The sequence below is a fragment of the Acinonyx jubatus genome, chromosome A2 (genome assembly GCF_027475565.1).
Source record: "Acinonyx jubatus isolate Ajub_Pintada_27869175 chromosome A2, VMU_Ajub_asm_v1.0, whole genome shotgun sequence".
Classification (NCBI taxonomy): domain Eukaryota; kingdom Metazoa; phylum Chordata; class Mammalia; order Carnivora; family Felidae; genus Acinonyx; species Acinonyx jubatus.
The window spans coordinates 59,483,209-59,509,932 of record NC_069383.1 but is presented as its reverse complement, the minus strand read 5'-3'; the positions used below and the strand labels follow the sequence as shown (position 1 = coordinate 59,509,932).

At 37.2% G+C, this 26,724-nt stretch overlaps 1 protein-coding gene across 17 annotated transcripts in view; it reads right to left on the bottom strand.

Annotated features, from left to right (window-relative positions):
• Positions 1 to 26,724, bottom strand: part of CRPPA (CDP-L-ribitol pyrophosphorylase A) — a 481,097-nt gene that overhangs the window by 29,266 nt on the left and 425,107 nt on the right. For 13 of the 17 annotated variants that reach the window (XM_053218382.1, XM_053218386.1, XM_053218374.1 and 10 more), the window contains 5 exons: positions 18,223 to 18,429; positions 8,201 to 8,307; positions 8,055 to 8,119; positions 7,886 to 7,960; positions 7,361 to 7,478 (listed from right to left, as the gene is read on the bottom strand). The gene's annotated coding sequence lies outside the window, so the exon portion shown is untranslated. Of the gene's footprint in view, positions 1 to 7,360; positions 7,479 to 7,885; positions 7,961 to 8,047; positions 8,120 to 8,200; positions 8,308 to 8,510; positions 8,679 to 18,222; positions 18,430 to 18,624; positions 18,737 to 26,724 lie in introns of all 17 variants that reach the window. The other 4 variants (XM_053218376.1, XM_053218379.1, XM_053218380.1 and 1 more) reach the window with 4 other exon arrangements.

Below are 26,724 nucleotides of genomic sequence, written 5' to 3'. Positions count from 1 at the left end.
TCCATAAAGGAATAACACCATAAAATTAATAAATATCACTAAGCAAGAAGTTCCAAATCATTATTCTATTTCTGTCTTTGCTAGTAGAGCCCTGTTAGTTTTCTATTTTATTTAAACTGGGTGTTTAGCTATTGAGTATTTGAGAATGCATTGAATTTCACCTTAACATTTCATTAAACATTTATAAAGAATGAATATTCTTAAAAATTAGTATCATGTAAGCTGTATAGCTTAAATATAGGAAAGACTCCTTCACAATTAGTACTCGTGTTTTAGCTCCTTGAATATACTAACAGAATTCTCAGGTAGAGTCTTCTATTTCACTGCAATCTTTTTGAAACATTTAAAATCATTTTTTTCCAAAAAAGAGGTTAGAGTGGGAGAGAGAGCCAAAGCATAAGAGACTCTTAAAAACTGAGAACAACCTTAGGGTTGATGGGGGGTGGGAGGGAGGGGAGGGGAGGTGATGGGTATTGAAGAGGGCATCTTTTGGGATGAGCACTGGGTGTTGTATGGAAACTAATTTGACAATAAATTTCATAAAATAAAAAAAAATAAAATAAAATAAAATCAGTTTTTTTCTTTTTGTATCTTGTTGTCATTCTTCCCTTCCCCCACCCCCCACTACCCCACCTCGCCCCACACACAAATATCTCAATACTGCCTTTGGCATGGTTGGTAATCAGAAACATCATTATATGCATTTATTCGTTCATATGCATTCAACAAATATTTACTGAATGCCCAGAACTATAGTAGATAACACAAGAGAATGAAGTCTATCCTCTATAAAAAGGAAATAGGTAATAGATGAAATAAAAAAGTAAAATATATAGTAAGCTAGATATTGAAAGGTATTACAGACAAAAATAAAAAGAGAATGGAATTTTAATTATAGTGGCCAGGAAATGCTTCACTGAGGCTATTTGCACTACAATCAAGAAAGGAAGCTAGTCCTGTATATTTACGCTAGAAACTGGAGAGGATTCTGGAGAGGAAATGAGCGCAAGAGTTTTGAAGGCAGATTATGCATCAGAGTGTGAGAAGAAGAGCAGAGTAGCCAGTATCACCAGAATGGAGCAACCAGCAAAGATGACCAAAGAGATAGAGACAGGACCAGATTATGCAGATCAATGTAAACACTGTGGATTTTACTCCAGGTGAGATGAGAAGCCATTGGACTATTTATGTGGAAGAGTGACATGTTTGAATATATGCTGTGTAAGTCAGCTATATTGATAATAAACTATTAGGGTAACACAGAGAATACGAGCTAGAAGGATATTGTAATTATTCATTCAAGAAACAATGACTTAGACTAAATTGTTAGAAGTAAAGGGAATGCAAAATGTTTGCACTGTAGATGTATTTTAGAGATAGAGTGAGCAGTAGTTTGTGATGGACTGAAAGCAGCTTATAAAAGAAAGAGAGAGAAATTGACTCCAGAGATTTGGGCCTTGAGCAAATGGAAGTGTGGAGTTACAACTCCTGATACGGAGAAGGTTCTGTGAGGAGCAGGTCGGTGGGAAGGGTAAGAGTGTGATTTAGGAATTGCTAAGTTTCAGGAGCCTATTAGGTATCTAAGTGGAGAGAACTTAAGCTGAGAGAAGTCCAGGATGGAGATATCCACTGAAGAGTTGTCAGTAGAAAAATTATTTCTGAAATCATGAAAAAGATAAAACTGTAAAGATAGTCAGTATAAGGATAGAAGGGAAGAATTTGAAGTCTTAGCTCTGGTGTACTCCAATAATTCGTGGTCAGGAAAATTAAGAGCAATCTACAAAGAGCCGTAGAGGGAGGATAAAGAGAGAGAGAGAGAGTAAAAAAGGAAAACCTGAAGAGTGTAATATCCTGGAATCCACACAGGGAAACTTTCAAGGAAAAGGGAGTGATCCACTATATCAAATTTTGATGTTGGGTCAAGTGAGATAGTACACAAAACCTGATTAGGATTTAGCACTATGGAGGGCCCTGGTGATTTAATAAAAGCTATTTCATTAGAGTGGTGACTTCAAAACTTGACTGGAAAGGGTTTAAAAGACAAAGGTAGGAGAAGAATTGGGGACTGTTAATTCAGACAACATTTTGAAAGTTTTTGTACAAAAATAAATAAGAAATTCAGTGGAAGCTAATTGGGGACAGGGTCAATAAAGTCATTTTTTAAGATGGGAGAAATAAGAGCATGTTTGTACACTGATATAAATGAAGTAGTAGAAAGTGGAGGGAAATGACACAGGAAGGAGAACAACGTCTATAAATAGAAGAGAAAGCCAAGTGGAGGAATTGTCTTTAGATAGGAACACGCTTAAGTCAAACACTGTCAAAGCAACAGATGAAAGGAGGGGCTGTGGAAGCTCTTTTCTGCTTGTTTCTATTTTCTCGGGAAGCAGTCATCAGCTGGGACTTAGGATTTAAAAGGAAGTATTAGAAGTTTGAGGAGAGAAGAAAAAGTAGGAAGTATTTTTCAGGGAGAGTGGGAGAATGAATGTACTAGGGAAATATAATATGATTGCCAGGCAGCATTAAGAGCCCACTTGAGATTAGAGATCATAAATTTAAAGGAAGACAGTCATTATGGTTGTGATTTTCTGCAGCCGTATTCAGCTGTATGGGAGCAGATGTGGAGTAGGCAGAGAGATGGATTTAACCATGGATTAGCCATGGATGAAATTCTGTAAGACAGATACAATGCAAGGGAAGAGGGAGTAATTATAAGGATGGGTCACAAGATGTAAATTGGGTGAATAAGAAAGGGACAATGACAACTGGGTGACAGTGAAAAAGTGGTGTGAGCAATTGACTTTGGTCCCAGTAGAATACAAATATGTGTGAATTAGAAAGACAAAAGGTAATGGTCACGGAGACAGATTCCTGAAATGGAAAGCTTTGGAAATTAAGAGTTGTTAGTACAAAGAAATTATATGCTAAAACCTGAGTATTGATTGTCCTGTGTTGATAGAAGATGACCCTTTTAGGGGACGTAAGGTCAAGGCACTGAGAAGCTAGACGGAAGCATTATATGACCAAGGATAAAACGGGAGTAGTTTAGGACACAGTGATTTTTTTTTTTAACGTTTATTTATTTTTGGGACAGAGAGAGACAGAGCATGAACGGGGGAGGGGCAGAGAGAGAGGGAGACACAGAATCGGAAACAGGCTCCAGGCTCCGAGCCATCAGCCCAGAGCCTGACTCGGGGCTCGAACTCACGGACCACGAGATCGTGACCTGGCTGAAGTCGGACCCTTAGCTTAACCGACTGCGCCACCCAGGCGCCCCAGAACACAGTGATTTTTATCTCTTGAAAGGAAAAGAGAGAATGACCTGGAGATACATAAAGGAGTGCAATAAGGAAGGGTAATATGAGCTCACAGCATGAACTTTAAAACTGGAAGGATTGATGAAAGAAGGAGGAAAGATTGCCTGGAAGTGGCAAAGTGCATTTTCCCCATCTCCAGGCCCTGTGGTATTAGAATGTGCAAGAGAAAAAGCCACTCATTGAGAGGACTTTTGAAAAAGAGCCTCCTTAAGGAAGAACCAGTTTGTAATGGGAGTGGTTCTCAACCTTGGCTGCTCATCTCATAAATAGTTTAGACAGAGGATCAATTGACTGACAGATGATAGATTTATTTAAGATAAATAGTTTCCAGTTTCCCTGTTTAAATGTGCCCCCCAAGTTCGAACAGACGGTCTACAACATGTTCAAAACAAGTAATTTTTCAGTTACTTAAATCATATGAATGGCATTATTTTCATCTTCTTTATGCAGTGAGAAAACAAACCACCGTCTTGCACCTTAATTAGCTGATATTACCTCAGAGGAATTACTGAAATGTATTTAAGCAGGAAATGACCTCATTTGAACATTTTTTTTTTTTTAGTGTCAAGAGGGAATTTTCCAACAATAATAAAGTCTACTTCTTCATGTTACACTAAAGGGATAGGATTGAATTTGTCACGGGGTACAATTCTGAGAAGGCTACTGACAACAACTACAGATAGGCCATGCAGCCATGTAGACCTAAATGTCTATGCAGCATCGATCCTTCGGACATGATACTCAAGAAGACTGGGAAATACAATGTGAGTCCACCACATTAGGGGGAAATGCCGCATTCATTTCCTTACTAAAGGTGTCATGGTGTACAGTCTATGGTGAATTAACATACAAATGGTGGTGGGAACAAGTTCAAGTGCTTAATAATAAGAGAGAAAATAACCAAGTCAAATCGATTTTTAAGACTGGATATTTTATCATTTTTAAGTTTATTCATTTATTCCTCCAGACAGCATGTTTTGAGGGTCTAATATATGGGAGGCACTCTGCTGGCTAAAGAGGACACAGCAACAAACGAACTCTTAACTTCCCAAAGTTTATAATGTGGCTTCTGCACAGTGAAGGAAATAATCAACAAAAGTAAAGGGCAGCCCACAGAATGGGAGAAGATATTTGCACAATTTACAATCTTCTTCATGCTTGTGAAGAATATTTTTTACTCACCACTCAAAAAGGCAAGGTATATGTGTATGCCCTGATAATTATAATTACAGCAATTACCTTTCATTTAGATATTTACTCCTAAATTTATTTCCTGATACCTCTTGTGAAGACTCGAGATACCTAGGAGTCTTACAAAATTTGGAATGAGGAACCACAAACTCAGAAAAAACTAGTATTCTTAGTAAATCTCTCATGATTTTTGTGACTTTAAAAATCAAGAATAAACATTTCTGTCACCCCCAGTGAGGGTGGAGGCAGTTAAAATCAACTCAGATGTCTTTGGGTTTTGTTTTTTAACATGAATACTAATAACACAGATTAAATAAGAATAAACAGAGATACAAGGGTTGAAGAAAAATTTTTTTAAATGCATTTGACCATAATTCTTCTGAGAAGAGGAACAAAATGGAGTAATGTTGCAGAAAGAAATGAAAATCCCCAAGGCAACCCAGAGAAGGGAGAAGAGCTTCTCTTAAAGTACAAATGGGTCTTTGTTGGATTTTAACAAGCCCTTGAAGGAAAGATTCCTGGAGATGTCTGAAGTTCTTCATTTAATGTGAAAATACTTTACACTTTCTCTTAAACAAAGAAATCACCCCACTGGCTAGGAGCCAGAGCGTGCACATTTTTTGAGGCACCACAGGAAAAGAGAAAAGAAGAAAGAAGGCCAGCACTAGCACATTCACCCTCAGGGAAGAATGTGCCCCACTTCCCAGAGTTGTAATCAGTGGCAGTTCTGGATCCTGATTAATGAGCCCTTCCATGTTCCCCGCTCTGCTGTCCCTCTGCTGCTCTACAGTTTCAATTTTCACCCCAAATCTGGAAGTGCGTCCTCAGTGAAGAAAGCCCTGAGATGATGTGCCGGGAATAAAAGGGAAATGCAGATATTGGTGCTACCTGACCAGCAGGAAATTTGAACTGTAGCAACTGAGATGGCCCAAAGAGTTGTTGAAATGTAAGATAAAGTTCAGAAAGGGATTACTATGTCATGTTTCTTTTTGAGGGGGGCAGGGAGCAGAGTTTGAGTTAAAAGCTTAGGAGTCAGTGTGTGGGACACTATCACTTTTTCATTGTGTCCTGCTCAGGGCTGGGACTTCTTGGAGTCACAGCTGCAGTGAGGCTTTCTACTTAACCTGAAAAAGGCTTTTGGTGTCATTTGGGTGGCTGAGCTGGGATAACTCGTCTGTGAGTTATGATTTATTCAGATATGTGACTATGATATTCACAGACACATTAATGCTAGTAGTAACACCTACATTTGCATACTATCTGCTGAACAGCGTTAGGGCTTTATAAATATAAAGTAAATGAATCTCCCCAAGAAGGCCATATGGCACAGAAATGGAATTACAGGGATGTACGCCATCGACTCACCATCTCACAGTGAGGAAATGGTGGTCCTTGCTTCAGAGTCTGTGCTTTGGAGCACTCAACCATTTGCATTTCCATTCAAGGAAAACCCTGATATGAGTACTAATTATCATGTTCAAAGATGCCCAGGTGCTCCTTTTAAGAGAAACTAGTACTTTATAAAAGTACAAAAGGAGGAAGTATCTAAGACAGCAACAAAGAACAGGAGTTAAGAATTAGGACTGAGTTTGGAGGCTGCCTTTTGCCTGTTTCCAAGCTACGTGACACTGAGCAAAGGGCAATGTTGTTAAAACTCAGTTTCTCACCCATAGGATGGGGATAATAATAGCAGGTTTGCCATAAAGGGTAAATGAGATAATGCATGTTAGGTAGCACCTATCCGGTACAAGAAAATTATAATAAACTGTAGCCAAAAACTTAATGCCTTTAACATAGATTTCTCATAAACAATCTGATAGTGAATTTACTCCAGTGAAATCTAAGCTTTCCAATTATTTTACGCCCACAATATAAATTAGAGGACTGTTTTATGTATTTCAAGAACTTGGATATGGCACGGATACTTTTGGCTACAAAAAAACAAATGTGAAAATTAACTTCAGCACATCCAAATCCGGGCATCTAGCTGACAACATGAAGCAAATTATTAGACTGAGAAGTGACTATGTGCCACACATCAGAACAAGTAATGCCTCTCTTCGTTTGCTTCCAAAACTGTCCCTCAGTCTCAGACTTCTTCTGGGTTACTTTGCAGTCACTGTCCCTGGAGGAGCAGTTGCTTGTAGCTCAGCACTGTGGCTTCTAGCACCAAAGGAAGCTTTCTGACCAGATCACTCTAAGTCACTCTGTGTCAAGCTGCCAAAGACTTTGTGGTTAAGAAGAATGGTTGAAGCCTTCTATAATTTAAAACCAGGGTGTTTTTTTTTTCCACTGGAGTGATTCAATGTACATTGTGTGCACACATGTTCCAGTTACAGATGGAGACTCAAATGACTATCAGACCCTTTGGTGTGAGTTCAAATTTCCTGAAGGTGTTGGAATGTCTGTAAAACATCAGATGCCCTTCTGCTTGAGCTTTTTTTTTTTAATAAATACATTTTAATTCTTTGCTGATTTGACATCTCGCTTTATTTACGGAAAGATTTGACAGTGCCTTTGAAAAATTATTCGTAAAAAGTTTTTGAGTCTCTGGCAGGTAACTGATTTTCATATTAAGCACTTAGATCTGATTTGCCTATAACCGAAGACTAGTCATTGTGTTTGTGTGTGTTCCCTTCCCACCAAAAAATCTAAAATCTTTATTCTTGTTCCAATACTTTTAGTCATATTTTACAAAATTATTGGTGAGGTGCTGTCATCACTCTAACGATTTAGTCTTCCTACTTAACCTTCAGAAATTCTTTTCAGAGAAGCTTGGGCAATGTTATCAATGTATACTTGGGCATTTTATTTCTAAGCCTTGTGATAATTGTGAAGTAGCTTCCACTTACCTCTTTTTGCACGAATCCCAATTGTCAGAGACAGAAAAAAAGCCTCCTGTGGTGTTGTGCTTCAAGTAGCAGGTCCTGCAGTCCAATGGCTTCCACCAGCTGCCTTTGTTTTTAATGTCTGAGAATCAGAATGTTAAGAAATTGCCGTGAAAAGAAAAATATTTGAAGCAGATATAGTCTTCAGTTGACACCCTGCATTTTTGGTCTCAGGCAAAAAATGAAAACACAGAATATCCATCATCAGCCACCAACCCTGCAGATAGGCTGAAAATGTAGCTGTTTATATAACATGCTTTCAGGTGTATTACTCCCCAGCATGGGATCTCTTGCTCCCTTTCCGATGGCAAAAATTCTACCATTAGAGTCATTAGAGTCATTCCTAAGAATATTAAAGCAATGCCACTGTAACAATGTAATATTATGATGCCATATCATCAATTCAAGACAGGCTCTTCATGCTGTGGTAGCAAATGACCTCCAAGTCATAGTGATTTAAAATCATAAAAGTTTTCATTATTTTCTTACTTATGTGACAGGTCTATCAGTGGGGCAGAGGGCTTCTGTTCATCAGTCATTCAGAGACTTCTCTTATCATCATTCCTAAAGAAAAAAAAAAATCCTAAATGGGTCTGAAAGTCACAAGGAGGTGCCCAGATCCCCACCCTGCTACTGATCAGTTCTACTCACAACTCACCAGCCAGCACTTGTAACATGGTCTCTACAACCACAAACGGGTCAGCAAGTACATCCAATATGCACCTGAAGCAGTGGGAAAGCATTTAGTAGGAGCACTAAATGACTCCTTCTTTAAGGAATTCTGAATTTGGAAACAGCCTTTACCTTAATGCTTGAGAAATTCTGAAAAGTCCTGAAGAAGCAGAGATGAAGGAAAGCAAGGCTAATTGGGTTCAGAGGCTTCTCGGGACATAAGCCCAAGGGAGAGGAACCTGTTTGTTTGGAAACAAACAAACAAACAAACAAACAAAACAGATGTTAAACAAAAATAAGAGGCAGATCAATTTATTATGCAACTTTGTTCATATCGGTTGTGCTTAAAACTACATTGTAATTAGTGTCAAATTTTTAAAAATGTAAGTATAGCATTTATACTTTAAAAATCACACAAAGTAATATTATATGTGAGGAGCACCTGGGTGGCTCAGTCAGTTAAGCGTCTGACTTTGGCTCAGGTCATGATCTCGCAGTCCGCTGAGTTCAAGTCCCGCATTGGGCTCTGTGCTGACAGCTCAAAGCCCGGAGCCTGCTTCCAATTCTGTGTCATCCTCTCTCTCTGCCCCTCCCCACTCACGATCTGTCTCTCAAAATGAATAAACGTTAAAAAAATTAAAAATATATATACTATTTGACAAGATTATCACAAAAATGTTAAACACACTTATATTTGTGTAATACTACAAATAACAAAGCCAGGTCATTCATTATTTGCTTCAAATTAGCATTGAAAGAAAATAACCAAAACATGATATGGACATATGCTAAGGTTTTTTAAATGTCTTTTATTTATTTACTTTGAGAGAGAGAGAGAGAGAGAGAGAGTTTATTGTAAGTCTCCTCAGGATTCACTAAAATGAATAACTACTTGCCAGGAAATCAGTTTTCTTTTGAGAACTACAAGTGGCAGCCACATTTCAATTTGTCTGCTTCATACTTAGATGACAATATTTTCATAACTAATTACATTTTTTATAGCCACTCTCTCTAACCATGAAGCTACCCATCGGTGCTAGATCACTCAACAGTCCCTTAACAGTTAAGTACTTTTTATTGTATGACACACTGCAATTGTGTATCAATTCATCTGTTGAGGAACATTTGAGTCATTTCCAGTCTTTGGTATTACAAATAAAGGTGCTTTGGACATTTAGGTGCAAGTCTTTGTATAGACATAAGCATGCATTTCTATAGAGCATGTACCTAGGAATAGAATGACTAGCCATAGAAAAGTGTGATTTTAACTTTTTAAGAAATTGCCAAACTCTGTTCCAAAGTGATTATTCAATTTTCCTTTCCCTTGAGCATTGTATGAGAGTTCCAAATGTTCCATTTTCTCAAACACTTGGTATAGCCAGCCTTTTTAATTTTAGGCATTCTAACAGGTGTGCAGTAATATCTCGTTGTGGATTTAATTTGAATTTTTCTAACAATGAGTACGTTTTTATTCACCATTTAAACTATTTTTTGAGGTATCTGTTGATGTCTTTTGTTTCTTCTTTGATTGGATTGTCTGCTTTTTTTCTCTTTTTCTTTCTTTCTTTCTTTTTTTTTTTTTTTGGAATTGATTTGTAGGAACTCTACATGTTCTTGATTCAAATCTTTTGTCTGACAGATGTGTTTTGGATAGTTTCTACCAGGCTGTCATTTGCTTTGCATTTTCTTAACTGTATTTTTGGAAGAGTAAATGAAAGAAATGAAAAATATTAGGCAAATGACACTGAAAGTTAGATATTAGTTTTTCTAAAGGAAGGAGCTGTCCTCAAAATTGCATCACATTCTTTCTGGGACTAAGATATTAGGTATCATTAAGATACGCAAAATTCAAAACTAAAGAAAATCATATAAAAAACACCATCACAACAATGTCCATTTCCTGAGTGCCAAGGCTGTGCCAAACAATGTGGTTGGCCACTTAGATAGGAAGTGACTGAGATAGAAGCCTGTCCAACTCCAGAATTATACAACTTTTATCTCTGCCAAAGCCAGCATATTTCTGTTAGTGTTTCATGATTAGTCTGAGAGCCTAAAAAACAGTGAACAAAAAGTACACATTGGTAAACTTCCACTTCTACAAACTTAGCTTTTTTAAGTACTGTGATATTGAGTATGAAAAGTAGAACATTGAAAGTGATGATCTCAAAATGTCAGATCAATCTTTCCATCCATCTTAATTTGGGGGACTCAAAGGAGTGGATGATACAGGATTACTCTAAATAACAAAGAGGAGTTGTTTGCATTTATTTTTTAAATTATTTTTTTCTTAACGGTTATCTAACATACTTTTAAATGTTAAAGCAAACAGGTATACTGTGAGGACATTCATATGTATTTTTAAGGTAAAATTTCAAGTTTCTGGAAAATATTTTTTTTAATTATTTGAAAATTTTATTTATTTGATTTGAGAGAGAGAGAGAGCATGAGCAGGGGAGGAGGAAAGAGAGGAAGAGAGAGAATTCCAAGCAAGCTCCATGCTGTCAGTGCAGAGTCTGGAGCGGGGCTTGAACTCATGAACCATGAGATCATGACCTGAGCCGCAATCAAGAGTTAGATGCTTTACTGACTGAGCCATCCAGCTGCCCCAGAAAATATTATTTTTATGGTTGATTATTTCAATTATACCCTCATGTACTGGCATTCTTTATTCACTGGCATTTGTCATTTGGGTCTTTCTGAAAAGACAGCTATTTATTGAGTTTCGAGTCAAGGAGAGTTTGATGCTCAAGTCTTGAGTAGTGGTAAAAAGTTATGCATAGGGTTAATTCTGACTTCCATGTGATCAGTCATAATTTTAAGCTCATGGACTGAGATTAAATAATAAAAAGTCACACCAGAAGAAGGTATAAAGTTGAGGAAATATGTTTATATAAAATATGGAAAATATAAGAAAATAGTAAAATGTAGATTTAAACGCAAATATGTCAGTAATTACAGTAAATGTTAATATGTTAAATTAAATTCCTTATTAAAGTCAAAGATTTTCATACTGTATTTATCAACAGCAACAACTCTATGTGTGTTGGAAGAAATATATCTAAAAACAAAGTTAAGAAAATAATTGAAAGTAACAAATAGAAAAATATGAAAAGCAGAAACAGCAAACAAAGCAACTATAGTGATTTATCACAAAGTATATTACAAGGCATAAAGCATTACTAAAGAGATGAAAAGAAAATATTCATGGGTAATAAGAGGTTCAATTGGCCAGAAAGATATAACAATTCTAAATACCTAGTTTTATAGCTTCAATTTTATGAGACAAAAATTAACAGAAATTCAAGGAAAAATACAAAATAAATACAGAATATTCTAAAAATTATGATTAAACACTGAGCTATAAAGCAATGACTAAAAATAATATTAACCACAATGTGGTTAAAGATGCCAAAACCAAATCTAGAAAAAAATAAAAATAATATTCCAATGAGGAAGGTGTTATCCCAGTAATTCTAGAATGAGTCAACCTTTGAAAACCAATCAGTGTATTTAATCACATCAACAAATAAATTAGAAATGCTATTATTCAGAAAAAGAATTAGCCAAACTTTAATATTCATTACTTAGAAAAACTTTTATTTTTTTAGCAAAGTTTTCATAAAACTGAATTTAAAAACATTTTAAAGCAAAAAAACCCAAAAAACTTTCTTCTATACTAAACATATCTACAAAAATGCATAGCAAAATATAAAATTATAAATTTTAAAATCTTTCTCACTAATAAATATTCTATTATCAACAATATGTCCAACATTTTATTGGATTCCCAAGCAATCACAGCAAGACAGAAAAGAAAATAAAATGTCTACGGCATTGAAAGAAACAAAACTGTTTTGCTCTTCACAGTGAGAAAATCCAAAAAATTCTACATGTAAATTATTAAAACAAGTAAGTACATCAGGGCTACTGAATATAAGGTTGTAAGAGTGCTCCTGAGGAAAAAAAAGAATGAATAGGATAGACAGATGTATTTTCAGAAAATGGCTTATGCAATTGTAAGGACAGGCAAGTATGAAATCTGTAGAGTGACAGGCTGGAAATTCAGGCTGGAATTGATATTGCATTCTTGAGGTTGAAATCTTCAGGGCAAGCCAACAGGCAGAGTTGTTTCTCCTCCTCCTCCTCCTCCTCCTCCTCCTCCTCCTCCTCCTCCTCCTCTCCTTCCCCTCCTCCTCCACCCCTTTCCCCTCCTCCTTCTTTCCCTCCTCCTTCTTCCCCTCCTCCTCCTCCTCCTCCTCCTTCTTCTCCCTCTTCTCCCTACTTCCCCTCCCCCTTTTCCCCTTCCCCCTTATTCCTTTTTCTTCCTTCCTCCTTCTTCTTTCTTCCTTCTTTATTTTGACAGAGACAGTTAGCATGCACAAGAAAGGGAGGGGCAGAGAAAGAAAGAATCTCAAGCAGGTCCTGAGCTGTCACCACAGAGCCTGATGCAAGTCTTGATCCCAAGTATCTTGAGATACCGACCTGAGCTGAAACCCGGAGGCTGATGCTTAACTGACTGAACCACTCAGGCGCCCCCAGCAGGCAGAGTTTTTATACTGCAATTCTGAGACAATTGTTTCTTTTTGAGGAAACTTCAGTCTTTGGTCCAAAGGCATTCAACTTATTGAATGTGATTCTCCCACGTTATGGGAAATACTCTGCTTTACTCAAAGTCTAATGAGTTAAATATTAATCACATTTTAAAAATAGCTTCATAACATCTTGATTGGTATTAAATAAATAAATGGGCAACATAGCCTAGTCAAGTTCACACATAAAATTACCCATCACAGTCTAGCACTTGTTGTGAACTTGGCACCCCTACACGTCTCCTTAAACCATATTTAATCTCTAATGACACAATCCAAATATACTTCTGCCTAATATGATACAACTATCCCGTGTGCAACCCAAAATCCACTAATTCTTTTACCAGAAGATGATGCAAACTCCTTGGGTGATAATCCCTTTTCCCTCATATCCTGTAACTTAAATACTATGATGTAAAGTTAACAAAACTTAAATACCATGATGCAAAGTTAATACATCTTATATAAGAAGAAAAACAGTATGTCTACATGTACAGAGACACACACAAATATATTCATAGTAGAATCAGGAAGAAATAGTCATAACGATTATAGTTCTAGTTTCTGAAACTGATCACCTGGTTGTGGACGGTATTAATAACCACCTCTATCCATTCCATATTGTCTTAGCCCTCAGGAAGCATGTCAGCAGAACATGGCTCTTTACCTGCTACAGAGACCCAAATAGTCATTCACGAAGAGTCTAGGCTATTAGTAGTCCTGCCTGAATTGGGTTGTTGTAATTTTCCACTGACTCTAACCACAGAGCATGGTAGTAGTAGGAGATGCCTAACAGAGCTTCTGTATTTCAGACATTCTCTTCCTTACGTTCATTTTATAGTACCAGCTCAATTTCCTCCTGGAAATTGGAACCATTCCCCCACCAGTATAACTCCCTACTTTGACTATTGATTTAGAGTCAGTCTTAACTTCCAGTTCAATGGAATCATTCAGTGTCCCCTGGTGGAAGCCTTTCTTCCTTTGAAACTAAGATCTCTAGACCAGCAAGACAGAAAATGGTGAGGACAGGAAGGAAAATTTTTGCTGGTGGACCACTAAGGGTAATAGTGAGTGGAGCCACTTCCATTCTCATCCCTAGCTTCTTGGACCCATGAGTCCTGGGTATGAAATAAATAGCATATGTTGAGCACTGATTCTCAAGATTCCCTTATATATTAATTATATATTATATCATATTATATTATTTATATCTGTATATACATACTATATATTCTAATATATAGAGGATGAGTTATAAGTCATACTTTTTATATAATGTATGAAAGCATACATCACAGTATTAAATATTATCGACAGATATATAAAGTATTAAAACTTAGACAGAAAAAACACACAAAATATAAGGACAGGGTAACATTTGTATAAGCAAAGTGGCATGATTGGAGAGACGTATAAAGAGAACTTCAATTATGAACTTGTTATTAAAAATTTTTTTTTCTGAAGCAAATATGGCCAAAAAAAAAAAAAACACTGAATTTTTCAAATGGGGCATGTGAGTCAATGGTATGGACTGAACTGTGTCCTCCTAAAATTCATATTTTGAAGTCCTAAACTCATTACGATGATATTTGGAGATGGGCTGTTAGGTGGCAATTAGGTCCAGATGAGGTCTTGAGGGTGGGACCCTCATAGTGGGCTTAGTGCCCTCATAAGAAGAGGCTTCAGAAAACTTGCTCCCTGTCTCTCCACTATGTGTGAATACACCCAGGAGGCAGCCATCTGGAGACCAGGAAGAGAGCTCTCACCAGAACCCTACCCACTGGCACCCTCATCTCAGACTTTGAGCCTCCCATACTGTGAGAAAATAAACTTCTGTTGTTGAATCCACCCAATTCATGGTATTTTGCTATGGGCCCACAAGCTGAGAGAGTCATCATTATGCTATTTGTATTATAACTCCTCACATTTAAAAAATGACCCCCCTTTAAAAAAAATTTCATCACCATAAATAGCAAGGTCATGTTGCCCAAAGAATGCATGGAAACACGGAATGCAGCAACAATTAAAAATAAGTGAAGGCATTCTTCAATTAAAAGCAAGTGAAGGCATTCTTCAAATTTAAATTACTACACAAATAGCAGGTATTGTAAAATCCTTGAAGGCAGGAATTATATGAATATCCCCAGTGCCTAGTGCAATACTTGCCATATACCAGTGTTTAATGTCTGTTGTATATAAAGAGTACATAAGTTAAACAACTTCTAAAACTACCAAAAGAAACAAACTTTACAACCAATGTTTTCTGAAATTCCATAAAGACATAAAGCTACATCAATAACAACTAAATATTTCTTTGAGCGGCTTATTATTATGTAACATGTTTCTTAACTTTTAAAGTTACTATAAGTAACATGGACCTCTTGGTCTGATAAAAACAATCTTCTAATATCTTCTTTATACAAATTAGCAACTCTGACTTTCCCTGCTGTCTTTATAACTCTTTTCAATTTCCCTTCCCTAGCCTTCCTTTTCTGGTCCAAAGTTGGATCCTTTCATACTAAATAGGGGCATGTGATAGCTTCCTTATTTGTCTTCTTTTGAACTAATAGTACCTAAGAAACTATTATCATTTTTATTTTCTGTCAGCCCCAAGACACATACTGCAACTTTTTCAGGAAAAATGATCACATTTTGTTTATTAACCTGCATCAGACAACGCTCAGATTTTTTTTATTGATATATAAATAAGCTATCATTGTAGAGAACCACATCTAGAGTGTGGACCTGGATGCTATTTCTACAAATGGAGCTATCGAGGAAATTTTTAAAAGAGTGGTTGCAAGCGAGCACTGTATATACAGGTTTTTCTTTCTCCTTTCTTTTGTCTTCTTTTGTCTCCTTTCCTTTCCTTCCTTTCTTCCTTTCTCTTTTTCTCTCTTCTCTTTTCTTTTTTCTTCTCTAACATCATATGTGTTTATACTTTCCCTAACTTTGCAAACGTGTTAATTCAAACTGGTCTCCTAAGTATTCCCTCCTGTTGGTGGCATTTGGCTGTATAGTAAAATGAGCAGCTCCCACAATTGTTAATGCTTCCTTCCTCAAAGGGAGAGAAGTACAAATTTAAGTTTGTGTTACTCCCCACCTGAGGCAAGATGTCTCATCTTTTTTTGGTGAATTGAAATAATTGCTACAACAGTTTGTTCTTATTTGCATTATATAGAACTATAGCAACAATATTTGCACTGTTATTAACCTGTTTTGCAGTAAATGGTGTTTACTTATGGCCTTGTACATGTGGTATCTATTAAGTAACATCCCCAAGAATGGAAGCTTGCTTACTTGCTAAATGGAAAACAAAATGTCAAAAGTAATTGAGGGGAAATGAAAAGTAAATGGCAAATTTTGACAGGCTTAAGGCTTACTCAAATTATCAAAAATGCAGATTACTTAGACATTAATAAATGAAATACTAATAACAGTTCTTCAGGCTTGACTGGAACTATTTATGGCAAGATTTCAACATTTCTTCACATAATATGACACATTTACATTTTCCCAATGCAGTTAAGATTTCAATTATTAATGTAATACATATTTTATTAGTCATTTAGTAATACTGTAGAATAATTGAAAAACGCAGTGAATGATTTATAAAATGAGAACAGTGATTCCAAGAGACTTTCTTCAATTTAAGCAAGAAAATAATACAACTTTTTTTATAGAAGGAAAACACCATCTTCCATGGCTTTATTATTGTTGAAATTATAGCTCATATTTCAGTTGTCTTTAAAAATGATTTGAGATGGCCTAGCATAAACATAATGCAACCCATGTTACTTTAAAAATATATATATTTTAAATATTTATTTACTTTTGAGAAAGAGAGAGACAGAACATGAGCAGGGGAGGGGCAGAGAGAGAGGGAGACACAGAATACGAAGCAGGCTCCAGGCTGTGAGCTGTCAGCACAGAGCCTGAAGTGGGGCTCATAGTCGTGAGTCGTGTGATCATGACCTGAGTGAAATCTGAGGCTTAGCTGCCTGAGCCACCAAGGCACCCCAATTAAAAATATTTTTAAATGTGAATGATAGGAGTCATTTGGGAAAGGAGAATCTGAGTACTTTGGCCAAAGGGTAAAAGTGGTATCTCACCAAGTGTTTTCTGCTCAGAAAGAGAATTTGTTGTTGCCAGCATCTCATGTGACATCAGATCCAATATGAGAAATGTTCAACCATTCTGCAAGATGATGCTACTCAGAACTTGAGCAAGAATTGAATTTCCTCTGGGAAGGTGTTCTTTTTTTTTTTTAAGTTTTTTAAAATTTATTTTAACTAATCTCTACACCTCATGTGGGGCTCTAACCCAAGACCCCTAGATCAAGAGCCACACGCTCCTCCAACTGAGCCAGCCAGGTGCCCCTCCTCTGGTAAATTGTTGTGCATCTACCTCATTGACAATGTGGAAAAATGCTGGGAACTAACATAACATCAGAAATTGCCCACCTGTAGCACCTGGGTGAATCAGTAGGTTGAGTATCTAACTCTTGATTTCGGCTCGGGTCATGATCTCACAGTTTATAAGATCAAGCCCAGGCAACAGGCTCTGCACTGACAGCGGAAAGCCTGCTTGGGATTCTCTCTTTCCCTCTCCCTCTGACCCTACCCCAGTCAACCACACTCTCTTTCTCTCTCAAAGCAAATCAGGATTTAAAAACTATAGGCCAATAGGTAAGACTTTGAACTATGCCACCACTCAATTCTTGATATAGCAGAGTATTAGAACACAAATTCCAAAACCCAAAGAAATTTGGAGAGGTTATACTATGTCTGTGGATAGGTGGAAGAAAGAACTGGAAATAAATCTAGAACCTTGGATCTTTCATTCTCCAACTTACCAATTTTCATTGACAAACCTTAAAAAAATCCTAATGCAACAATATTAGGTTTCTGTTTTTTATGTAATCAAACTAATCTCACAACTGAGTTCCCATCCTATAAGGACGTTGAGGAAGACTCCATTTCAGTTTTCCTGGGGGTCTCCCTACCCAGAGTAGTACAAAAGTCCCAATGTTAACAAAATGGGAAATCGTTCTGAGTCACATGTCACAGTTGACATTGTTGACATTGCTGCCCTCCAGAGGACTGATGTCCTCTGCCTTCAGGAGCCGTGATGCCCCTTTTTAGGCATGTTTGAAAAAGCTGAAAATATTCTTCTCAGGGAAGCTCCAGGGACTTGTGTGACCAATGGATCTTTAACCTCTCTCTTGAGTCATACTAATACCCCCATATTTTTCTGCTTCTCAAAAGCACACCCCTCTCTTCTGCCTCCACAAGACCCCAACAATGTACTTTCACTGATCCTAGGAGAAGTCTACATCATGAAGTTTCTATTTGCTGCCCTGCAAAGACCTCCAAGGAGAAGAATAACAAAGATCAGCTGTCTGCCTAGAATGAAGGGAAGAGAAAAATTGTACGGAGCACAAATGCTATTTAATCTTGAAACCAAATATTGCCACCAGAATGACTTAAAAATGATAAAAAGTTTGTCAGAACGTTTTAACTTTAATACTAACTGAACCAAAATGTGCAAGGTATTGTATCTTACCTTTTCAATGCAACCCATTTTAAGAGGTCACGAAGCACATGATGTAATTTTTTTTCCCATTCATTTTTGTTCGGTTTCTTTGAATTCAAACTAAAATTGACTTCATCACTCATTTGACTCTCCTCTCCAAACTCTCCCCAATCCACTGATTTCTTTTCTCTTGTCTGTGTTGGTGATTGCACTGCCAAGGTAAGTCCTGTGATATCTCTTAAAGAAAAGAAGTAAGAAACCAAAATAACTCAACCCATTTAGGCAATCCGTTATGGTAGCTCCTACACAAGCTATGGACACCCATCTCTCTGTTTTTACAGAAAGTACTTCTCTATGATAAGGTATGTCTCTTCTACATCTGGAGCAACCTAAGTTGCTCTAAGGATTCTCTAAGTCCAGGTCAAGACCTACGTTCTCCAAAAAAAGTGCTCCTCAACCTCTTTTTTTTTTTTCTTCTTGGAAACAGTCGTTCCTTTTGTCTGAAAACTCTCAGATTTGCTTCTCTGCAACATTTCACTATTTCCTGGAGTATATACTTGTCTTAGGCATCTTATGGTTGTACTTAGATTTTTATTTACTTTTTTGCACTTATGATATTTTTAAATCATTTATATTATTTATAAGACTTTGCCTATGTGTCTCTAGACCATGAGCTTTGAGTGTGAGGCTATGATTCTTCTCCATAAGTTCTCCATACAGAGATCTCCATAGGCCCCCAGTGAGAGGCCCCCTGTGAAACTGTTGTATCCTGCCTGCAAGATGTCTGAGAGGAATGTACAGCCATACCTCAGCCTGGTGATTCTGGCAGAATTTAGAGAAAAACATGTTTCCAGTGTAAATTAACATAGAATAAATTAGGTAAGCAAAGGCATTTGATGCCTTTATATTTCTCACACATTACATTAATATTTTAAATGTGTTCCATATACATATATGTGTACTTATCTATTTATATATACACTTTTCTTATCAATAAAATGGCTTAGTATACATCCTGATTTTTGAGAGAGTTGGAGAAAGGAACCCCACATTTTCTGGAATAGAGAAAGAGGAAATTCAACTAGTGCAGGAGGTATCTTTCCTCCAAAAGAAAGTGGAAAACTTCCTCCAGCAACCAAGACCCAATCTAATTTTAAAAGGTCCTTTTTATGAATGTAAAAATGAATACTATTTGAATTATCCATTCATCAAAGCACTAAACTTAAAAACGAATTTCTGCTCTCCAGAATGGCGCCATTGCACATTTCTGCTCCAGAATAATTCGTGTGGCTATATCTGGCAGCCAAACATGAAAGTGTGGGTGTTGAGTGGCTGGCAGCTGGCCCAGTATTTAACCCTGCTGTTTTAGAATGCCATAAAATAAGCACAATTTAATCTTCCCAAATCATTTGGTCAGTGACTGTGATTTCCGCAGAAAATAACTTCAAAGAAGACAGGCACCTTTGTTGATGCTTGTTTAAGCAGCTTTGAGTGCCAACATATTTAAGGATAGGAAGCACAAACCTCAAAGCCTATAATAGATTCTTGGGATTATATACCAAGGGGATGTGTAGACTGGCCTATTAAATTTCCCTGGTGGTAAGGATGTGCTTAGATTGACACAGTTAAGAGATAAGGTCATCAGATAAAAAGTCTGGCTTAGTTAAGTAGAACATGACACTCTTGATCTCAGGATTGTAAATTCAAGCCCCACCTTAGGTGTTTAGATTACTTAAAAATAAAATATTTGGGGCTCCTGGGTAGCTCAGTCACTTAAGTGTCAGTTCAGGTCATGATCTAGTGCTTGGTGAGTTAGAGCCCCCCTCAGTCTCTGTGCCTACAGCTCAGAGCCTGGAGCCCGATTCAGATTCTGTCTCCCTCTCTCTCTCTGCCCCTCCCCGGCTCATGTTCTGTCTGTCTCTCTCTCTCTCTCTCTCTCTCTCTCTCTCTCTCTCTCTTTCAAAAATAAGTAAACATTTAAAAATAAATAAAATATTTAAAATAAAAGTCATCACAAATGGATAGGTACTGCTAGTTAAAAATCTATGAAAGTAGAGACTTTGCCCTAGATACTGAAAACAGACTGGTGGTTGCCAGAGGTGGGCTGGGGGTGGATAAAATGGATGAAGGGAGTCAAAAGGTACAAAATTCCAATTATAAAATAAGTAAATCATGGCGATGTGATGTACAGCATTGGAACTAAAGTTAATAACACTGTAGTGCATGTTTGAAAGCTTGTAAGAGAGTAAACCTTAAAAGTTCTCATCACAAGAAAAAGTGCTTTTTGTAAATATACGTGGTGATGGATGTGAACTAAACTTATTGTCATCATTTAAAAAGATATACAAATATGAAATCATTATATACACCTGAAACTAATATAATGTACATCAATTATATTTGAATTTTAAAAAGATCGAGACTTTGCTATAAAAAAAACATAAATCAGCATATAAAACTATGATGTTTACTTATGACCTGGAAAAAAAAAACACTTCTTTAGGATACTCCCCATAATAACCTCCATTTAATTGATGACATGAAATAAAGATTGTATCAATTTATCTCATGTTTAGTTGGGAACATAATAAACAACTATTTCTTTTAATGTTTACTTATCTATTTTTGGGAGAGAGAGAGCAGGAAAGCAGGGAAGGAAGAGAGAGAGGGAGACAGAATCTAAAGCAGGTTCTAAGATCCAAGCTGTGAACTCAGACTGGACTCAGGACTCAAACTTACGAACTGTGAGATCATGATCTGAGCCAAAGTCAGACACTTAACCAACTGAACAACCCAGGCACCCCACGAACAACTAGTTTTTTAAGCTGTCATTTGACAGTTTTGGAGAATATTACATGATGTAATTTCAGTAAGTGTATCCATTATATGTAGAAACAAACTCTAGGGAAAGTACCTGATCTCCTTTGATTAATGCTGAGAATCTATTTTAAATTAAGGAAACCAAACCTGACCTACTCTAGTATGAGGGAACCTGATGTCATAAACGAATTTTGGTGTTTTCAGTAAAACTCTAAGACATGATTTATTTTTAAGAGCTTCCCATCTTGTCTTGAATTTAAAAAAAAAAGTTAAAGACCAAAAATACATTATTTTTCCACAATGCATTTATCTAACTTAGACTTACATATGTAAAAGTAGTTTAAACCAAAATTACTTCTAATATCAATAACACAAGGCAATTTACCTTCTTTATCTTACCACTGAAGACGAACATAGATAAGTCACATTACATATTTATTAAGATGCCTAAGAATGTTTTTCTGTCATCAATTTTGTCCATTATTTGCTGTGCAAGTATTCTATTTTGCCTCTCTTTATATTTTCCAGTGACAACTTTTAATTCGCTTCTCAGTCCCAGTCTCTTACATAACTCAACCCATTTCTTAGATTTTCAGTTCCTTGATCTCTTTCTCTTAACTTTCTTTTCCAATCCATACTTAATTTCTTCCCTACTTAAAATGGGTTCCATGATTTGTCCTAATACTACCCTCAAATTCCTTGCCCCTTGACTATCTTTGTGTTGTACTCTTTAGAATGTCAATTTCTATCTCTGATTCATTCTAACTAGTTACTTTGTTATTTTTCCTGGCTACCAGCGATTACCAGAAAAAAATAAAATGGCTTAATTCTATTAATAAATGCCATTACAAACATGATACTGGCTGGAGCTATTCTCATAGTGATTCTTATTTTACCCAGAGATTGTTATGTTCTTCTCATACCTATATGATTTACGTTCTGCAAAAGATCTATCTTTGGAAATCACAGGGCAAAATTTCCTCCCCTCAAATCCCACAGGGATAAAGTTCTGGATCATTCCATGAGGAAAGTAACCTAGAGTGTGACAACTACTAGTTGATCATGAGGGTGTCTAAAACAGGTGGTAGAGGAGGGGACAAGAGTATTAATTACTCTCCAAAAGATGACTCACTAAATAAACCCAGAATAAAGCAAACATTTTCTGAATCTTCATGTAGCAGATGTTCTATCTTTTCTTAAAGATTGATGTCAATTATTCCTACCAGTACTGTGACTCATTTGCTTTCTTCATGGTCTTTGGCATAAGGAGCCTGAAGTAAGTGACTGATAGTTATATCATAGAATTCCGAGGGACTATTACTGTGTACACTGATGGAAGAATTCTCCTTTGAGAACCATAACCTCTCAATTCACAGACCCTAAATTTGTGGCAATGAGAAGTACAAGGACCCCAAGTCTGTCACTGGGAGTGATGGTAAGTGGGAATATTTGTACTTCAACTACTTGGTTCCCAGGTTCATGTATTCTCTTTGAAGACAAAACCTCAGATAATCGTGTTTCATTTACAGTATACACTCAACCCTGAGAATAATGTAGTCCTGGAGGAGGATACTTGCAGGACATAATTTCAAACTTGTGCCTCAGCCACATCTTTAAGAGGTCAAGATACTGTGTTCTGAGGCTAGTGACTGGAAAAGAACCGTGGGATCTCTTGGTCATTTTTCCACTGCCACATTTCCTTTGATATACTTACCAGTATTAGTTTTATTTGTGAATAAAAACACTCTGCAAGCCCTCAGATAGTGGGTCTAGAGAAAGCTCTGTTGGCATGAAAGTCAATCCCATAGCAAGAATAAGTGTCAATTACAGAGAATATGAATTGCGATTCTTTCAGAGTGAAAGGGTCCAATGTAGTCCACCAAGAAGCTGACTGTTCTCTTCAAGGAACAGCCATGTACTAGGGTCCAGGATTGATTTCTTTGCTGACAATTTGCATATTCAACAGGGAAAGTCACTAGATTAGCACTGGTAAGTCAGTGCCCATGCAGAGCCCCCATGACTACATTCTTCATTGTCCATAGTGCCAGCACTAGGGTGGATTATCATGGAGGTTGGGTGATGTCTACTGGCCAAGTCACTGTATCAATTTGGTTGCTCCCTTCTGTGGACAATGTGTGTTTTCTCTCAGAGATATTGACATACCAATCAAAGATCTTCACATTTTGTGTTTGTTTCATAGGTCCAAATACAGGTCACTTCTCCAGACCTCTTGGTCCCCAATTTTACATTCTTCCTTTTCTATGTCCCTGACTAACCAGCTATTGCCACTATTGATGAGTTCATGTGACCATGAGGTATTTCTCTTTCCACACAAAGTGAATGCCAAATACAATACTTCCAGCTTTACTTATTGAAGAGTTTTCCTACACCACTGCCTTCCAGGGAAACCTCTGCTTGGAGTTGTGATTCATCCATGTTTTCACCTAACATCATGATAACATACCAACCCTTTAGTGAACTCATGACTGAGGGGCATTCTCTTCCAACACCTGTTTATAAGCAAACTTCAACACTGCAGTAGGTGTGACTTGGGGGAGATGTGCTGCTACAGGAGTGGTAGATAACATGGTGTGGTGGAAGGGATTGTCTGGGCTACTAGCTTATGCAATTTATTATCTCTGCTTACTCCTGACCCTGGATGTATCATTTCCATCTTACAACTGTTGGGTTCCATCTGACCATATTACTTAAATAATCTTAGAGGACTCAGTACATGGTGGCCATCTCTGGCTATTTAATCACTGAATGTCACCAGGTCAGAAGCTCAATTCCTGCCAGGGCCCAGCTGCATACCAGGAGCTGGCTTTCAGTAGGTATGCAGTTCATTACAATAAATAATGTGGCCTTGTTCCAGAAACCTGGGGGTCTATGTTTTAATATTTCCACCAGTGATGCCTCTGGTCTCATATTACCACAGGGGCTATGTTTTCATTCTCCCAATGCACATAATCCTGGTATCACAGTAGAATATGGCTCAAGAGACACTGTGATTACACCATATTATTCCCTTTCCTGCTTTGAGCCCCACTAAAAATCATGATAGCCTTCCATGTCACCTAGAAGATGTATTAGAACATCAGTCTTAAGTGCTGAAGATGCTAGCTAGAGAATTCAGAGTTTTGTTACAGAATAGCGAGTTTTGTGCTTCTTTCTAGAAAACTTATTTAAATCTCCACAATCACCAAATTTTTCTTTGGACTGGTAGTATATGAACTTGGATAGGAACATTTTTACCTCTCTATTTACCATTTCCATCAATTATGTTCCACAGTTGTATTAGGCAATACCTATTACTGTGTCATGAATAGAAATCATAGATATTTTCATGTTATGTTATAGTTATTATATATATCTTGAACTAGTATTTTTATACATGATTTTAATATTTTGAGGTATTAGACCTGCCTCTATCTCTTAATATTTAATAATTTAATTAATGTATATATTACATTAAAAATGCATGTTCAACATATTTGACATAATATTTCAATATAATAGATTTAACTTACAATTCTATAAATTTTTTCATTTATTTACAAATATTTTTACTCTGTAAACTTCTACAGAATGCCACAGAAGTCCAGTTTATAACATAAAAACATCTAGAACCCCTACCTAGAACAAGCCTCTCTCTCTGGTGAGTACGCCTCTATGACATTCAGGTCATCCACCCTAAAGCAGCCTCCTGGGTGCTTTTTACAACATCCTGTTTTTTAGATTTCTTTTCATCACCATGTTTATAAATGCCTATATTTCCTCGTTCATATGGCTGGCAGTTGTTGGCTCACACTTGATCTGGTTGACATTTCCTTCTTAAAATGTCCCACTTTAACATGTCAGGCTTATCCCTCTAGACTTTCTTCAATGGATAAACTTCCTTTGAAAGATAATTTTCCTTAGTTTTTGTCCACTAACACTTCTTTATTCTCTAATTCATTTTCCTATGTGGATAACTTCATCCATTGACACTAGTCCAAACATCATTAAAATGTATTATTCCCAAGGGGATATACAAATCCATAATCCCTTATGTGTCATCCTGAAATCCCTAAACCTCCTTTTTCTCTACAAAAGTCACTGGTAGCAAAACATTACCTGAAATTACAAAATAGCCTATACTTACCTCATGTCGTATGAATATTCATACATTTCACCAATAGAATTTGTACTATGGTTTATTACATGGTGCAGCCAGGATCCTGCTAAGAATACTACCTTTCAAAGGATGGGAGTAAACTATTACCTTTTTTCATTTAAATTATAGTTAGTTGGGGTGCTTGGGTGTCTCAGTCATTTAAACGTCCAACTCTTGGTTTCTGATCAGATCGTGATCTCACAGTCCCTGAGATCAAGCCTTGAATGGGTTCTGTGCTAACAGCATGGAGCCTGCTTGAGATTCTCTCTCTCTCTTTCTCTGCCCTTCTCCCACTCATTCACACACATACTCTCTCTCTCTCTCTCTCTCAAAAAGAAATAAACTTTAAAAAATTGAAAAAAAATTGAGTTAACATACAGGGCAATTTTGGTTTTAAGAGTAAAATTCAGTGATTCATCACTCACATACAACACCCAGTGCTCAACCACAAGTGCCCTCCTTAGGACCCATCGTTCACCTCGTCCATCTCTCACCTACCTCCCTATGTCAAATCAGAGTTTGTTCTCTATCATTAAGAGTCTCTCGGGGCACCTGGGTGCCTCAGTCGGTTGAGCGTCTGACTTTGGCTCAGGTCATGATCTCTCTGTCCGTGAGTTTGGGCCCCACGTAGGGCTCTGTGCTGACAGCTCAGAGTCTGGAGTGTGTTTCGGATTCTGTGTCTCCCCCTCTCTCTGTCCCTTTCCCACTCACGCTCTGTCTGTCTCTCTCAAAAATAAATAAACATTACAAACATTAAAAAAAAAAATAAGGGTCTCTGGTGGTATGTTTCCTTTTTTCTCTTCCCCCCACCCAACTTTCCATATATTCAACCACAAGTGCCCTCCTTAGGACCCATCGTTCACCTCGTCCATCTCTCACCTACCTCCCTATGTCAAATCAGAGTTTGTTCTCTATCATTAAGAGTCTCTCGGGGCACCTGGGTGCCTCAGTCGGTTGAGCGTCTGACTTTGGCTCAGGTCATGATCTCTCTGTCCGTGAGTTTGGGCCCCACATAGGGCTCTGTGCTGACAGCTCAGAGTCTGGAGTCTGTTTCGGATTCTGTGTCTCCCCCTCTCTCTGTCCCTTTCCCACTCACGCTCTGTCTGTCTCTCTCAAAAATAAATAAACATTACAAAAATTAAAAAAAAAAATAAGGGTCTCTGGTGGTATGTTTCCTTTTTTCTCTTCCCCCCACCCAACTTTCCATATATTCATCTGTTTTGTTTCTTAAATTCCACAAATGAGTGAGATCACATGGTATTTGTCTTTCTCTGATTGACTTATTTTGCTTAGCATAATACATTCTAACTGTATCCATGTCATTGCAAACAGCAAGATTTCATTCTTTTGGATGGCTGAGTAATATTCATTGTTTGTATGCATGTATGTATGTATGTGTATATATATGTGTGCATGTGTGTGTGTGTGTGTGTGTGTGTATACACCAAACTTTATTTATCCATTTACCAGTTGATGGACAATTTGGGCTCTCCCCACAGTTTGGCTATTGTTGATAATGCTTCTATAAACACTGGGGTGCATGTACCCCTTCAAAT